The following is a 14,448-nucleotide window of genomic DNA, read 5'->3' as shown; positions in this document are numbered from 1 at the left end:
CTCTAAAAGATAGGAGAGCAACTTCTTTAAAATGGAAAGAAAAGAATTAATTTAGTATTGTATACCAAGTAAAATTACCATTACATACAAAGGGTAAAATATGTATGTATTGTAGACCTACAAAAGCTAAAAGAATTCAACAATTTCAGAACTGCACTACTAGATATGTTAAAGGAAATTCTTCAGGCAGAAGTGGAATAGTTCCATACGCAAATCTGTATTTATACAGGGATATAAACGTGAGACTGAACTTTCTTTAGAAGATAAGTCACCGAATAAGCAAAAATAGTACTAATGTATTGTGGTGCTTATTACATAAGTATATGTAAAATGTATGACAAAATTATGCATTTAGAAATAGAGATATGGAAGAATAGTGTTGGAAGGATGTTATATTCTGTGTGAAGTGATATTACTGCAAGGTAGACAATGATAATTTAAAGTATATTCTACAAACCGTCAAAAACTACAAAAGTAAAGAAAAATAATACTTAATAAACTAACAGATAATATAAAATATAGCAAAATACTTAATGTCAAGTAAAGCAGAAAGAAACAAAAATAGAAACAAAAATGTTTAGAAAAAATAGCATGACAAATTTGAACCCATTTATACTAAAAATAACTTTAAATCTAAATGATCTTAGCACAATTAAGAGGGTGAAATTGTCACATAGATGAAATGCAATGGGTAGTACTAAACTATATGCTACCTATAAAAAATCACTTTAAAAATAAAGATATAAATATGGCAGACTAGCCCCAAGTGTCTACTGAGCACTTGAAATTAGCCTGATCCATATTGAGATGTCTTGGAAGTATAAAAATACACACTAAATTTGTTGACTTAATGTAAAAAAATACTTCAAGAGTAATTTTATGTTTATTACATGATGAAAGTATGCTATTCTGATTGCATGGTATAAAATAAAATATATTTTTAATAAATTTTTTATTTTTATTTTACTTTTTAAGGTAACCACTATAAAACTTAAAATTTGTTAAGTTGCTTGCATTGGATTTGTAGTAGACAGCACTTATCTGGAATATATAAATAACTCACAACTTGATAAGAGAATATAGAACTAAATTAAAAAAAAGAAAACGTATTTGAACCCTTTACCAAATAAGATACATGAAGGGCAAATAAGCAAGTGAAATGATGTGCAATATCATTAGTTATTTGAGAAACTTTCTTTGTATTTAAGTACAGGTTTGCAGTTAATTTTGGTAAGAGATTTAAAGTTAATCCACTGTAGCTGAGAAATAGATGATTGTACAAAGTCTGAATGTTTAAACAGTGAGAAGAAAATAGACATTTCTGCTAGTAAACTCTTTTTGTCTTGCTAATAATGAAATTACACATATTAGTATTACATGATATTTTACACAAACATGAACACACAATGATGTATTCTGCTTGAATGGAGTCTCAACTGTAGAGAGAGCAGCGGTATTTGCAATTGCAGAGAAAATGAAATTATACTAAGATAGGACCAATATGATAAAGGTTATGTTCTATCTAGATCTTCCATCGTTACATTCTATCTAGATCTTCCATCAAGAGAACCTGCTATGTGAAGTGTATTTGACTCACTCTCCAGCCACATCTTTGTTCTGTTTCTCCCAGGCTTCCTACAGTCACTAAACTCAGCAAAGGACCTGGAAATATGCCATTCTTTCCTGGATATGGGATCTTTCTATGAGCAACTTTTGTTAGAAGATTCCCATAGATCTGATCAAAACTTTCTTAGAGCTGCACTGCAGCCAGCAGATTTTTCTATCCACTCTGTTTTTCTCTCTCTCCTTTAAAAGGTATTAGATATGCATCAAGACCTAGAATTTCTCTGTGTTCTTCTCTCTTCCTCTTTATTTGTCACAACTGTTTCTCTTTAACAAACTCTGCATATCACATCCTGCCTTGGTGTCATCTTGGAGAATCCAAAATGGCACAGATGGTGCAAAGAGTGGACTAGGAAAACAGGCAGTCATACGGTACTTAAGATTAGCTTCCTAGCTGTCAAGGAACACCAAATCTGGAGTGGAAGAAGGAGCATGGATATTCCCAGGCTCAGAGTAATAGCCTAAGCATTGAAAATTTTGCAGGTAGTTACCTATGGGAATCTCCACTGTAAATAAACAAGTGCCCTCTCAGAAGCTACGCCTGTCTCCTCTTCCGGGCAGTAGGAGATCTTCTCTTCAGTGTTTTCTTTTTGCAAACCAAACAACTTTGCACAGCAGCCTACAAGCAGACACATTTTTTTCAGTCTATTAGCTAGAGTGGCAGAGGCTTTTGCTTAACTCAATCACTGGCAAGGTGAAAGATTCCCCAGGTATTTGCTTAAATGACTAGAGAATAACCTTTGCCCTTAGGTTGCATTTACTTTACAAGTCACATAAGGGTAATAATTATCTATCATTCTTTTACTTCCCTCTCTCTGCCTCTCCTTCTTTCTCTCCTATACCCTCTTTCATATTCAATATCATTACCATTACAAAATTGTTTATAAGACCAAAATCTGGAAAGAAATTGTTTATCCATATATAGGAAGTGATTATTTTAATAATGAGAGACCAATGTTATATAATAATAATCAGAAGGAAAAAATATGTATACATGCAGACATAAAATATTTATATTATATATTGTTACAATTTTTAAAAAAGCAAAACAAGTTTTATAACATGTCATAGGAAAATCCTGTTTATTATAAAAATATTAATATAGAAATATAGATATGGATGTACACATAGACATAGCTAGAAAATGACATTCTTAAATATGGGTATAATATTTATTAGAAAATATACAGAAAACGGTTGTGATTTACATTGTAGAACGGAAAAATGATGTGAGTGAATTAGAAAATGGGATTTGTATTCTCATTCTGAATTCTCTTATATAATTGGACATTTCTTTTATAATTATTACTACGAAAATAATAGGAAAACAATTAGAGCAAAATGAAAACAGTGATGGGCAGAGAATCATTATATTATGTGGCTTGGTTTTACTTTTCTCAGCCTCCCATGTGTGCTGCAGTGCCCTTACGTTATTTCAGAAGTAAATGTATTCATTTTCTTTCAAAATGTGAACCACTATAAAATTATCTTTGGCTGGGTGTGGTGGCTCATGTCTGTAATCCCAGCACTCTGGGAGGCTGAGGCAGGCAAATCACCTGAGGTCGGGACTTCAAGACTAGCCTGGCCAACATAGAGAAACCCTGTCTCTACTAAAAATACAAAATTAGCCATGAGTGGTGATGCATGCCTATAATCGCAGATACTTGGGAGGCTGAGGCAGGAGAATTGCTTGAACCCAGAAGGCTGAGGTTGTGGTGAGCCCAAATCGTGCCATTTCACTCTAGCCTGGGCAACAACAGTGAAACTCCAGCCCCCGCCAAAAAAAATTATCTTTACAAGATATCACTTGACATCCTAGGTCATGCCTGCTCATCTGTTATTTGCTCATATAGAAGGTTTTGGAAAGAAATATTTTGACCAAAACTTCTATTTAAACTAAACAAGAGCTCAAGTTGAATAATATTTGGGTCAGAGAACAGTTTATCACAATTTCAACTCAATGAAAGCAGTACTTTTTTGGCTCAATAAATCATTGTGTCAAATAACTTTTAATAAATCAGTGATATAAAGTCTCAAGAGTTTTTCAAATCTATCCAACTTAAGTATTATGTTTCTCATCCTTTTTTACAATGCATGTTTTAATGAATATTGATTAGAATTAATCCAACATTTGTTAGTTTAATTTACGTTAATTCACATCATACAATTTACATCTTAGAAATATTTTATGTTATTTCTGCAATAGCAATACACGTGGTGCTGCAGTCCAGTATATATTTATAGTCTGATATAATCCCTATATTTATTTTGGAAACACATTTGTGTGATTTTTTTTGTTGATAACTAGTATCAACAAAAACATTATCTACAATATTTTTATTTAGCATGAATTTTTAAGTACCAAAATTACTGCATCATTCTTGAATATAAAGAGTGTAAAGCATTTAACTCATATTTTTCACCAAACCATTCTTAATTCTTAGCCCTGTGCCTAAAACACCAATGCTAACGTTCCTAAAATTCTTCTTCTCTGGGGAAAAATGAGAGAAGTTTTTGAGGAAGATGCCTAACATGACAATTTGCAGATACAGTGTATTTCTCACTCCTTTGCATGTTTCGTGCATAGGAAATTTTATTTTATGAAAAACTAGAGTAGGTCTATAATTTACTTCCACAGGTTTTATAGGACTGGAGAGCTGTTTGTGATTGTGGCTTGTGTCACAGAAGAGATTTTGTCTATTCTGACCTGATGTGTCTGCTTTTACCAGCCTCTCATGCTGAAAATGAGTTCTAAGTTTCTGCCTTAAAATTAATGTAAAAACTATTTTGCTTGATGACATACAGTGATGCCTGAAGTATTGGATGTTTTAATGCCTTCCTAAGTTTCAAACTAAAATGAATTTCACCTCTTTATATTTAATTTTTATGTATTTGTAAGTTCTTAAACATAAATATTTAATAACTATATATTATAGAGGTGTTAGTAGTGTTCTGTATTCACAAATTCGAAACATAAAGAAAAGAATGTAATTTAATTTTTTGATTCACATATTATTTGAGAAAATTATTTTAATCCTAAAAATTTAATAATTATATTTTAAATGATTTCTTGTAATGCTTGAAATTAAGGTAGAAATGAACAATTGTTGGACTGAAATGCTAAACTATGTTATTGCTTATAGGCTTCCACTGGGAGTCTGCAACAGTACTCATTAGGGTAAGGCTAATCAGCATTACATCAGGGAAGCAGCTAAAGTAGCAACTAAGGAGATAATATAAAAATAACTATAACAATTAAAGAAGTAAAACAAATAAGAAAGATATAAGAAATTGTTTAATACGCTAAGGGTTACAGTCATAAAAGAGTATAATGTAAGGTATTTCAAATGGATATGTTCTAAAACTCTGTAGTACCATGATAAATCAATTAAAAGTGAGAGAAGGAATGTTGAAAATTGGAAAGGGAATACTTGGACTGTATATAAAACTTGAATATAAACTTATAAAAGAGTTCATCTTATTAAATCAAATTGTAATGCTAGAAGTGAACACTGTTATGTTTGATGCCAAACAAGTGGAGCTTTTATGTATGTTATCTATCAAATTAGTGTGATAAGTTTCTTATTTAAAGTATGGCTCCTTAAGATATTCTTACATGGAGTTCATTAATATGTACCAGAAGAGACTTCTAGTTTATTAAAAAATAATTGATGTTAGGACAAAGAGAAATAATTCAATATCTTCTGCTGTGTCTATTACATGCATTAACTAATGCAATAGTTCAAATAAATATGTCCTTTAATCAAGCTTCTAGAACTTGGGATAGGGAAGTGAGAGTCTTTCAGATGCACACATTTTAATTTCATGGATAAAACCTTGAAGAAAGGTTACATTTATGAAATTGTGATTACTAAAAGATATAATTTGAATAGCTCAGATACTAATACGTATTTCATTGATATTTGAGTGTAAAATCACTTCCCTTTCTTAATTAAGTGGTATAATTGCTTAAGACTCAGACCTGTAATACATCCTATGCAGTTACCATGATCAGTGTATGTTCTACAAAGTCACGGAGGCAGCAGACGTCTGGCTCCGTAAGTTAATAAACAAACCCGCATGGGAAACAAAAACAAACAATAAAAAAACAAAAACTACTAAGTATTATAGTTCTCATTCTAAGTCTAAAAAAATTTAGCAAGCCTGATAATGTCACCATTATGACCCATCCACTTTTCAGATAATTTTCATCCATTTTTCTTCACTAAAATTGTTCTGTGATTAACACCTTAATCTCATATCATCCATATAACAATGAAGAAATGGAACAGTGTAACTTTCTTTGGGAACTTGTTATGCCTGAATTGTGTTCCCCCAAATTTTTATGTTGAAGTCGTTGCCACAGGTGGTACCTCTGTGTGTAACTGTGTTTGGAGAAAGGACTTTACAAAGGTAGGTAAAAACGAGGTCATTAGCCAGGGTCCTAATCCAATATGACTGGTTTCCTTATAAGGAAAGGATATTAGAACATATACACACACACAGGGAAGACTATACAAGAATACAGGGAGAAGACAGCCATCTGTAAACCGAAGACAGAGACCTCAGAAGAAGCCAACCCTGCTGACAACTTGGTCTTAGACTTCTAGCCCGCAGAACTGTGACAAATTTTTAAGCCAGTCAGTCTGAGGTACTTTGTTTGGCAGCCTTAGCAAACTGATACCTACCTGGAATCAAAAAGAACTAGTCTGCATAAAATTTGTGGTGGCACGATTCACATTTACATTTAATTTTAGGTGAAAAATATTGCCTTATTTAATTTGGCCTCACCTAAGTATGACACAACTATATTAAATGTATTAAATTATGTATTTGTTTACCTGCTAGGAAATTTTAGAGTATAAAAGTTTAGAATATAAATCTTTTAGGTATAAAAACAGATAAATATTTTTGTTATAATCAATGTTCTTCACCATTTAGTTACATACTAATATATGAAGACAAAATATTTTGTACAATTTTTATCTTTGCAAGTAACACAAATAGTCTTTTAAAGAAACAAGTATAATATTTTAGGTCTGTATTTAGGCTTATGCTATCAGAATATACAACATCTGTAAATAATAAAAATAACAAAATATTAAAATATTACATTTGCCAGTTTACTTTAAAATTCAATTTAAATTATTTTAAAATTGCCTAGCTTAAAGTTTCAAAATGTTGTTTCTTAAAATGAGATACATAATGGATATTACCTCTTTTAAATATATTTATCATTAATGAAAATTTCATGCCATATTTGGATTTTTATTTTATTTTTTAATTAGGTATATTAACTTAATATTCACTTTATATTGTGGATGTTCATCCAATTGGATGTTCACCCACTTTTTAACGGGGTTGTTTCTTGTAAATTTGCTTAAATTCCTTGTAGGCTCTCGATGTTAGACCTTTGTCAGAGGGATACAATGCATTTTTCTGTGTTTCTCCCTTCTGTTCTCAAGACTGTTTAGAACATTTAATATTCTTGTGGGAAAATACTAATCCCAAGGTAGATTGTTACCTGTCTATTGGATAAAGCACAAAGTAGAGAATATTGTTTATGACTCTGCAAATTCTATTTGTATATAACCTACATTAGAACTCACTGTTTGAAGCTGCTTGGGATAAATTACAGAGAAATTATCAGATTTTTAAACTGATTGTTATATACATATATATACACACACATATATATACACACACATATATATACATACAGAATTGTGTAGTACTAGTGATTGTCTTTCTCATAATTTTTAGATACATTTTCTTTAATAAAGGGAAAATTAAAATGTGAAAAAAAGAAAATTTACAACAGTTAGCCAAATATCCAATAGAATTTGAGAGATGCTGAAAATTCTTTAAAACAAACAAAAATACTACAAATTTTTATTTAGACTGTTTCCACTGTCAAAACTTTAATTAAAAAATAATGAGCTGGAAGTAAATTTGCCTCCAAAATTATACCACAGTGGGATAAAATCCCATAGATATTCTATTTTTGCTTTATCATAACACAGTGATTGTTAACATATCTGTTTATACTTAAGGTTAATCTTTATGTATTAGACACAAGGTTGTATATAACCTTCTAATTAGATTTCTGTGAGCATAACTTACGTCATTATTGATACTGCTAGGTTTTAGAAATTGAGATGTACAAAATTTTCTGTAAGGGGGCTGGTAGATGAATAGGGAGAAATAGGCTAACCTAATTATACATTCATGCCTTGAGTCTTATCACAGTAAAAAGGAGAGAAATTTAGAGAAGTTTAGGAATATGTTTCTCTTGAGAATATGTAATGTGAACTCACCCTTGAAGAAACTGTAATAGTTCAATGGGCAGAAAAAACAGGTAAGATTCAATTTAGCACAGAACATATCAGACAATTATGAAAGACAAAAGGACTGTGAGATGGCCAGATATATTAGGAAATAAATGTTCTTTTACATGTTAAAGAGGGCATAAAAGGAAATTAACATGAAATACTGTTCCAAATGATAACATTAAGAGTGGTTTGATAATCAAAAGAGTAGTTTTTACAAAAAAATTCTAAACTATAGTGAGATATTGAAGAATTTTGAAAGCAGTTATAGGGCCTCTGAATCTAGTTACAATATGGTAGAGATTGAAACAACTAGAATAACCTGAATAAATCATATTTTCAAGTATATCAGATACTCATTAAACAAAGAAGTTTAGTTAAATTAAAATTCCAGAGACTAAAGATAGTTTGACTTTTTCTTTTCCTGTTTGGATACCTTTTATTTCTTTCTCTTGTCTGATTGCTCTGACTAGGACTTCCAGCATGTTGAATAGGAGTGGTGTGAGTGGGAATACTTGTGTTGTTCCAGTTCTCAAAAGGAATGGTTCCAGAGTTTGCCTGTTCAGTATGATGTTGCCTGTGGATTTTCATAGATGAATCATTATTTTGAGTTAAATTTTTCAATACTTTGTTTTTTGGGATTTTTTTCTTATCATGAAGGGATGCTGGATTTTATGGAAAGTGTTTTTCCGTGTCTATCTAAATGACTATGCGGTATTTGTTCTCAGTATCTGGGTGACAGGTTAATTCATACTCCAAACTTCAGCATCATGCAATATACTTCCACAACAAACCATCATGTGTACCCTTTGACTCTAAAATACAAGTTGAAATAAAAAATCCAGAGAAACGAACAGTACTATCTAGGTGACATAAAATCATCAGACATTCCCACCCTCACTCTCCAGGGAAAATTGTTGAGTCTGAGTACAAGGCAAATAGTAGGTTTAACATAGGTAGAGGGATTCAGCAGCAGGAGAAACCAACAGACCTTTGGACAGTCAGGTAACCTTGCCTGAGAGGGTGGAATCTAGAACATCCCCAAATGCATAGGGAGTTATTCCCATTGGATATTTGTTAAGGGCTGAGGAGGTGAAGTGAAATTTCCCATGGTTACAAGATGTTGTAGGCAGGAAGAAATCATTAGTTAACAAAACCTGCAGCATACATGTGACTATTTTTTTAATCAGGATTTTGAAATCAGAGGTAAACTGGACTTAGCTGAAGCAATAAGCTGATTGGCTTCGGATGATCAGGTTTTTATAGTATCTTCCTAATTGAGCAAAGAGTGAATTCTCCCTGGCGAAATTATATCAGATTCTGGATCCACATTTTTATAAACAAATTTACAGCATATAACTTCATGGCAGACAAAAAAGGACATGAATGTACGAGTAATATCAAGAGAGAAAAAAGAAGCCAACTTCCAAATGATACATCTGTAGGAACTAGCATAGCCTACCCAATTATAAAATACTTATTATAAATTCATCAAGAAAAATGGAAGAAACAATGGCGTATATTAAAAAAGAGGCAATCTATTAAAATCAAAATAATATTCTCATACAGAAAATTACAGTATCTGAAAATAATAAGGTACTGATCTGGCTTAAGTGGAGACTTAAAATAGAAGAAAGGATTTGACAACTTGAAGCAAAGTAAATGCATAACATTCACAAAAGAATGAATAGAGGATACCAGAGAATAAAGAAGATCCGAGACACAGTTTAAAGTTACAACATATGTATGTGTCGTCTCAGGTGGAGAAACAAGAGAAAATAATACAAAAACAATTTTAGAAGATTTATAATAGCTTAACTTGGTAAAAACTAGTAAAAGACTTTAATCCACCTATACAAGAATTTAGTAAACCCAAGTCAGATAGCGTACATACACACACAAGGTAAGAAAAAATAAGTCAAAGTACTAACAACAAGCCAATGGCTGACTGTTGAGAACTACAGAATCTGGAAGAAAGTTGCCTCATTTTAGAAATCTGAAAAACAAAATAAAAAAAGAACAATAACAACTACCAAATCGCCAGTCTAAAACTATGTACCATGTAAAATTAAGGCAAAATAAACATAGTTTAAGACAAACCAACTCTCTGAAATGAATGGAGATTTAAAAGTACGTATATATATACATCCAATAACATCAAAATCCACATTTTTCTCGAGGACACAAAGACAAGTAATTAAGATAAACTAAATCATGATCCATAAAAGAATTGTTAATAAATTTTAAAGGAGAGAAGCATTCAAAATATGCTATCTTCCAAAATGGATTTAAATTGGAAATCAATAGCAGTGAGATATATAAAAAGTCTGAAAATATTTGGAAATTAAATAGCACATACATGAAGAACTGAATAAAAATGTTAATAAAATATTTAAAAATGAATAATATCACAACGTGTGATAAAAGTTTCCAAGTAATTTGGCTTTGTCATTTCTTCTTTCATATCTATCAATTTTTACTTCACGTATTTTAAAGCTCTATCATTAAGAGCATACAAATTTAGGATTGTTCTTTCTTCTTGGTTAATTGACCCTCTCATTTTTGTATAATATGCCCAATCACTGGTAATTTTCTTTGATTTAAAGTCTAATTTGTCCAGTATTAAATTGGCCCCTTCATTTTCCTTTTGCAGGCGTATATTTTTCTATTTTCTTTTACTTTTATCTTGTTGACATCACAATGTATTCATTTTGTTTTCATATACAGTATGTAGTTGGAACACATTTATTTATTTTAATCTGAAATTTCCCTTTTAAATTTTGTTTATATAGGCCAATTAATTTAAATGTATTTCTTTAGTAGAATTCAAATCTAGCATTTTATTACTTATTTTTGTTTGTACCACCTGTTTGTCATCGTTTCTCTCCTCCCTATTCCTGCCTGCTGTAGAATTATTTAAATACTCACATTTATGAATTGACTTCTTGGTTATATTTCATTGCATCATTATTCTTTTCTTAGTCACTGTATAAATTAAACTATACAAAACTACACTTTCACATTCTATTTAGTTAACATTGTACCACTTTAAAACTAAAATGTTCTCATTATACTTTGCATTTATTCTTCTATTTGGTATGTATAGTACATCTGCATGGATTGAAACCCCACCCACTAAAATATTATTAGTTTTATTCCAAGTGAAATTTATTTTAATTAACTTAAGTGGGAAAATATTTTATTTACACAGTTATTTACCATTTTTATTGCCTTTCCTTTAAGCTTTACCTTCTAAGTTTAATTCTAATTTGACTTTTTTGTTTTGTTTTGTTTTTTGAGACAGGATCTCTCACTCTGTTACCCAGGCTGGAGTGAAGTGGCACAGTCATAGCTCATTGTAACCTCAGATGTCTAGGCTCAAGCAATCCTCCCAACTCAACTTCCCAAGCAGCTAGGACTATAGGCACATGCCACCATACCCAGATAATTTCTTTTACTTTTTTTCTTTGTTTTTTTTTAATTCTTTTGTAGAGATAGGGTCTCACTATGTTGCCCAGGCTGGTGTCTAACTCCTGGCTTCAAGCAATCCACTCACCTTGGCCTCCCAAACTAATGTAATTATAGGCATGAGCCACTATGCCTGGTCTCAACATATTTTTTTATATTCTTTTATTGGCTGAAGTCTTTTAGAAATAAGAACTATGTCTTTTACATTTCAATTTCTTCCACATGTCCTTATGAAGTGATTTAATTTTCAGTGATTTAATAATTTACTGTATGAGTTCCATAAATCTATTTGAATAGTAATCTGTATTAAATATTAATTAAATACTCTTCAAATTATCATTTTAAATATAGCAGAACTGAGATAGTTAGAGAGAATTCTTATTTTTGCCATATTTATTACAATTTTTGTGTTTGAAAAAAACCCAACTACTATATTACAGAAATATATTTTCTTCTAAGTTAAAAGAAAAATTTAGCCACAATGATGAACAATATAAAACCTTAGATTTACATTTCATTGCACATTAGATTTATGGTTTTGGGGTTTTCCTATGTATTTCAACACTGTTTCCTTAAGTAGAACAATATCATTGATGTATGAAATGAGGAAAAACCATAGTCGTAAACTTCTTTATGCAAACAAACAAAAATATATAAACATAGTTTTGGTTTTTTTTGCATATGACATGATCTTACATGTTCATATTTTGCATACGAGATCTACTCTCTGGAGCTCCTTTTTGCTTCAAGGTTGCTTGGTGAAGTTCTATTTAACTTTCAGGGTACCACTGTTACAAATTTGGAAGTCTTTTTTTAAATTTTTATGTAAAATATATATTTTTTAAAAAGTTTACGTGCTTATTGCAGGAGATTTGCTTAATACAAAAAAAAGAAAAAACATCGTTTCATAATTCATAAAGAGCTATTGCATTTGTTTACAACCTTTCAGATCTGTTTATGCATGTACATTTTTAAAAAAATCAACATAGTAATCCTGTTATTGTTATTCTTTAATCTGATTTTTTCCTCTTTAAACAATATGTTGTGACCATATTTTTTGGTCAATAAATACAAATCTACATAGTTACTTTAATTTATCTATGGTGTTAAGTTATTGGCCAATTTCTAAATTATCTGATTATTAATTAATATGTATTTAAATTTTTCTCATTCTGTCACTATTGAAAACAATGTATATTCTTGTATATGATTTTACACACTTGCCAAATAATGTCTCAGATGTTTATAACACTTGTTTTTCAGTCAATAAATGTTTTTAAATTAATCATTTGATTCTAGAAGTTTTAGATAAACATTAAGAATATGAAGATAGGAAAAAGAATTTCCTTACACCCAACAACCAGATTCCTCTGTTACTAGGTGAGTGCAAAAGTAATTGCAGGTTTTGCATTGTTGGAATTTAATGTTTGATATTGGAATACATTCTTAAATGAATGTGGTTATGTTATACATCATTTAATGAGCAATTCTTGCTTTATGTTTTTTGCTAATGGCATATTATTTGCTGTTTATTTTAGACTATGGAAATAATGTCAGACAAAAAGCAAATTCAAGTGATTTTTTTATTTCAGTTCAAAATGGGTCTTTATTAAAGCAGCAGAGACAACTTACAATGTCAACAATGCATTTGGCCCAGGAACCTGCTAATGAACCTACACTGCAGTGGTGGTTCAAGGAGCTTTTTAAAGGAGAGGAGAGCCTTGAAGATGAGAAGCATAGTGGCCGGCCATTGGAAGTTCACAACGACTAATTGAGAGTAATCATGGAATCTGATCCTCTTACAACTACACGAGAAGTTATTGAGGAACTCAACATAGACCATTCTATGATCTTTTTGCATTTAAAGCAAATTGGAAAGGTGAAAAAGCTTGATAAGTATGTGCCTCATGAGCTGACTGAACATAAAAAAAATCATAGTTTTTGAAGTGTCATGTTCTCTTATTCTACGCAACAACAATGAACCATTTCTCGATCTGACTGTGACATGTGATGAAAAATGGATTTTATACTACAACCAGCGATGACTAGCTCAGTGAGTTGACCGAGAAGAAGATCTAAAGCACTTCCCAAGGCCAAACTTGCACAAAAGAAAGGTCATGATCACTGTTTGGTGGTCTGCTGATGGTCTGATCCACTAGAGGTTTCTGAATCCTGGCGAAACCATTACCTCTGAGAAGTATGCTCAGCAAATCAAGGAGATGCACCAAAAACTGCAATGCCTGCAGCTGGCTTTGGTTAGAAAGGGCCCAATTCTTCTCCATGACAACACCCGACTGCATCTCTCACAAAAAACGCTTCAAAAGTTGAACAAATTGGGCTATGAAGTTTCGCCTCATCTGCCGTATTCTCCTGACCTCTTGTCAACTTACTACCATTTCTTAAAGCATCTCAACAACTTTTTGCCAGGAAAATGCTTCCACATCAGCAGGATGCAAAAGAAAAAAAAAAATGCTTTCCAAGAGTTTGTCGAATCCCAAAGCATGGATTTTTACACTACAGGAATGAACAAAGTTATTTCTCTTTGGCCAAAATGTGTTGATTGTAATGGCTCCTATTTTGATTAATAAAGATGTGTCTGAGTCTAGTTATAATAATTTTAATTTCATGGTGCAAAACCACAATTCCTTTTGCACCAACCTATTGAGAGCTTACATTAGAATAGCATATTTGTTACCATTACTGAATCAATATTGGTACATTATTATTAACAAAAATCCGTACTTCATTCAGACTTTCTTAATTTTTACCTAATGTCTTTCAGTTGTTGTTGTTCTAGGAGCTTATGCAGGATACTATATTACATGTAGTTATTCTGTCTTTAGGCTCCTCTTGGTTGTGACTGTTTTTCAGACATTGTTTTTGGATGGCTTAGGAGTTTTGAGAAATACTGGTCAGGTATTTTCTACAACATCTCTCAATGGGATTCGTCTGATGTTTTTCTCATAATCAGACAGAGTTTTTGTACTTTGGGGAAAAGACTACAAAAGGAAAGTGACTTTCATCAAAG

At 31.4% G+C, this 14,448-nt stretch overlaps 1 pseudogene; it reads left to right on the top strand.

Moving 5' to 3' along the window:
* Positions 1-12,961: 12,961 nt before the first annotated feature.
* LOC129463493 (histone-lysine N-methyltransferase SETMAR-like) lies at positions 12,962-14,005 on the top strand (annotated as a pseudogene).
* The last annotated feature ends 443 nt before the right edge of the window (positions 14,006-14,448 follow it).

Source organism: Symphalangus syndactylus, chromosome 15, assembly GCF_028878055.3.
Source record: "Symphalangus syndactylus isolate Jambi chromosome 15, NHGRI_mSymSyn1-v2.1_pri, whole genome shotgun sequence".
Classification (NCBI taxonomy): domain Eukaryota; kingdom Metazoa; phylum Chordata; class Mammalia; order Primates; family Hylobatidae; genus Symphalangus; species Symphalangus syndactylus.
This window is presented reverse-complemented; position numbering and strand designations above follow the sequence as displayed.